The sequence below is a fragment of the Elephas maximus genome, chromosome 3, assembly GCF_024166365.1.
Source record: "Elephas maximus indicus isolate mEleMax1 chromosome 3, mEleMax1 primary haplotype, whole genome shotgun sequence".
In the NCBI taxonomy this organism is placed as follows: Eukaryota; Metazoa; Chordata; class Mammalia; order Proboscidea; family Elephantidae; genus Elephas; species Elephas maximus.
The window spans coordinates 187327606-187331540 of record NC_064821.1 but is presented as its reverse complement, the minus strand read 5'-3'; the positions used below and the strand labels follow the sequence as shown (position 1 = coordinate 187331540).

Sequence of the window (3935 nt, the reverse complement as noted above, 5' to 3'; positions counted from 1 at the left end):
GAACTCCGAGTTTACACACAGCAATTTTGCTACCAAAAGAGCCTCTTTATGGACAAACCATCACCTTAGGCTGATCAGAGGGTAGGAAAGGGGCAGCCCTCAAGCCCCAAATCTCTGGCCTCAGATACTGCTAAGTACATAGGGAAGTTAATTCACAGCATTCTAGAAGACATGGGGATCCTAGGCTGGGATTTCACCAGCTCTGTCTGCTTGCTCATATCCATGCAGACCTTTCTCCTTGTTGAGAAGCAAGACTAAGAGAGGGAGGCAATTTCTGGTAGAGAAGCATAAGCATGGATCAAAGAAACAGACCAGGTGTCCCTGTGAATTGCATTCAGAGTTTTATTCTTGCCATAGTTTGAGATTGTGCTAACTCTGGCAGGCTGCCTTGATAAAGACAGAAGCAAAGAAAGCACAGAGGGGAAGCAAGGAATGAGATTCCATGTTATTAGGCATGACGGGGGGAGAGTCAGCAGTTGGTAAATGTTCCAGAACAGATATATGGGCCCAGCAGGGTTGACCAGTAGGCAGAGAATTCTGGAGTGGGACTAGTTTTCTGTGTTTAACAGCAGCAGTCATCGTCCTCAAGGTCACAGCATGCAGGTCCTCGGGAACTCATGGGGATAATTCCCAAACAGCAGCACCCACAGTCAGAGCATGGGTCAGGGTTACAGCCCTGGGATCCTGAGCTCTGCACTGTGCTGCTTGCAGGAGCCTGCACGTAGTAGGTCTGGCAAGGAGAAGAGCACTGGACATAATATGTCTGGGTCTGGCAGGGAGTTGGACATTTCACATAGGTCGTCTGGCACGGAACTGGGCATTTCACATATGTCGTCTGGAACGGAACTGGGCAATTCACATAGGTCGTCTGGCATGGAGCTGGGCATTTCACATAGGTTTGAGTCTGGCATGGAGGTGGGCATTTCACATATGTTGTCTGGCATGGAGCAGGGCATTTTACGTAGGTCTGAGTCTGGCATGGAGTTGGGCATTTCACTCATGTCGTCTGGCATGGAACAGAGCATTCCACATAGGTCTGAGTCTGGCACGGATCAGGACACACCACACTAACAGTTTTAGTTTTGCATGGAGCTGCACATTTCATAGACGTGCATTTTGTGCTTTGCACTGACCCCACTTTCAAACCTTTCACACAGGAGGGAGGAAAATGTTGCTGCTCCTGTTGGTCGCACATCTTTCTGAGGTTTTGTAAAATCTGGAAAGAAAGGTTTCATCAGAAGGCTGAAACTAGGAAAGTTTCCAGAGAAACCTGTAGCATTCCCTTTGGGTAAAGTGTGGTCTGTAAGCAGTGGCCTTTTTGAGAAGGCAACAGGAACCCAGAGGCTGTACACCTGCCACTTAGGACGGACTCAGAGTCAGAGATTCTAGGCTTGGCTCTGTGTCTTTACCTGGCTGTGTGACGTTGGACAAGTCTCCTCTCATCCCTGGACCTCAGTTTCCACAATGGAAAATGAAGGGTTTCAAACAGTGATGTCTATGTTTCTGCCCAATTCTCTGAGCCTCCTCTCTTCTTCTTAAAAAAAAAAAAAAAAAAAAAAACTCCCAAATCTCTGTTAGGAATTATCCATGGGAAATTGTTGTTCCCTAGCTGATTTCCCCTTGCCACAGATACACTCAATGACAGTATTCCTCCTTCCTTCTGCCCAGCCACAGAGTACCCAGTGAAGGCAAATTTATGTCAATAGAATTGTGAGCCAACACCAGTTTCAACCTGAGCCTGACAAGGATCAAAGGACAAGGTCAAAATTTGAATGTTTCCATCATTTGCTCTTTGGATCAGCCAAGCCATTGCTTCATCTCTTGCGTACATGAGCCCAAGAGAGGACTGCACACCTGTACTCAGAGAGCAAGCAGATCTAGTTCTCTGAAAAATCCTCCACAAACAGGACTAACAGCTCAGCGAGCCTCTTTCTCTCCTCTCATGGCTTCAGGTCTGTGCTTCCTACCAGCTACTGTCATCAGACTTCCTCACTAAATGCCCTCAGTGCCTCATCCTGGGGCACACGTTCTTCTACAGTTTTCTGCCTCAGCGTCACGACGGCTCTGTTTTTTGCTGTATCCCCATCACGAACATAGGATTCACCCTCTCTGCTGACAGGAGCGAGACTGGAGAAGCCAGTGATCTAAGGAAACGGGAACCAGGGAGAATTTTTATAGCGTCACAATGATGCAATTTGATGGCATCCAAATGAAGCACCAGAGATCACAAGGGTGAAGAATGGCTTACATTGGCAAAATTCCTTCCCTGTATGCCTGGCCCTTCAGTCAGAGGCAGGGCATGTCACTGCTTGGTATGGAGTTTTCCCAAACACGAGATAAATGATTCTTATTGCCTTCTTCATGAAAGTAATCAGTCTTCTTTTCCTAGAAATTATGATTTATACCTGAGTGATCTGTCTCAAATGAGACTATTTCTAGGTCACTTGGGTCTTCAAGAACTCGTCCAAGAAGTTGCCAGATTCTCAATTTTCATACACTGTGATGAAAGCTATACTGCTTCTTTCCAGTCTAAGCTGAATGTTCTTTCTGAGAATATCTATGATGGCACCTGCTGGTCTAGACTGCTGGGCAAGAAAAGTTTGGCCCAATGGTTCCTTGCTCAATACGGCAGCAAGGTTCCCCAAAAATAGTTTGTTCCATGGACCAACGGGGTAGTCTAAGTTCATTTGGAAAACTAGTTGGGTACTTGACCAACCTAGACCCCAGGCTCTATATTTAGGTTTTTTCTCCTTCTCCTTCACATGCCCTATGACCTTCCCCATCGTTTGCATTCCTGGACCCTATTTACAGTCTTAGATTTCCAAGAAGTCAGCAGAGGGGAGATTCTAACCTAATGAACACTCTGTAATAACCATAATAGTAGAATATAACATTTCATTGATCACCTTTTATGTGCCAAACAATTTATGAGGAAGGTACTGTTATAATTCTCATGTTATAGGTGGATGTAACAGAGGCCCTGAAAGACTTAAGTAACTTACCCAAGGTCACAAAACAAGTAAGTAGGGAAGCCAGAATTCAAACACAGGCAGTCTGCTTTCATAACCCATGATGTTCACTAGTACAGTAAGTTAGCCTTTACTTCTAGACATAGCATTGTTCCTCAATCCATGCTTCCTTTTCTTCCCCCAGTGTAGTAGATGGATGAAGAGAGGCAAGAATAATATCTTCTGAGCACTTACTAGGTGCTGAATACTGCCCTGGCCTCTTTATCTGTGTTATTTCATTTAATATTGACACTAAACCTATGAGGTAGGCTATGTTAGCCCACTTTTTACAGAAGACAAAACAAACCCAGAGGCCTAGATGACCCAAGGTCATCACACTGGTTTCAAATATCATTTGAACTCAAACCTATCTAGTTCCAGACCCCATGCTCACTCCACTGTAGAAGGTTGCCTTGAGTCTGAGCCTAACAATAGTTCCAAACAGTTAATTCCTTCATTCACCCAGCCCAGGCCCCACCTTAGCGCTTATGGCCTCTCGGGTAAATAGTACCCACACATTTGTCCATAATGGATCCCCATATTCCCCAGGTCCCATAAGCCTTAAAGCTCCCAAATCCCCTAAACAAAAAGAATTCAAGCCCCCACTAATTCACATCCCCTTCACTCATTACTAGACCCTCATCCCATCCCAAGCCAGGTCTTCCAAAGTATGTTCCTGAGCATTTTGAAGGCAGCAAAAACAGGAGGCTCTTCCAAGACTTGGAAAGTGTCCCATTTCCTTCTGGTATTCTTGCTTCTGGTGGGCATGTATCACTCCATAACTTCCTCTGTGATGCCCACCTGTCCCTCTTCCCAAGAAGATGGGGTAAGTGTGGCTCCAGGCCATTCTTTTTCCTGCTCTTCCGAGTACTCAGTCTTAGATGACACCAAGGCCTGATGTTTTTTAGAGGAAGGCAAAAAGAAAAT

General features: G+C 45.5%; 1 pseudogene; it reads right to left on the bottom strand.

Annotated features, from left to right (window-relative positions):
* Positions 1–562: 562 nt before the first annotated feature.
* On the bottom strand, positions 563–1195 carry LOC126071445 (skin-specific protein 32-like; annotated as a pseudogene).
* Positions 1196–3935: the final 2740 nt, after the last annotated feature.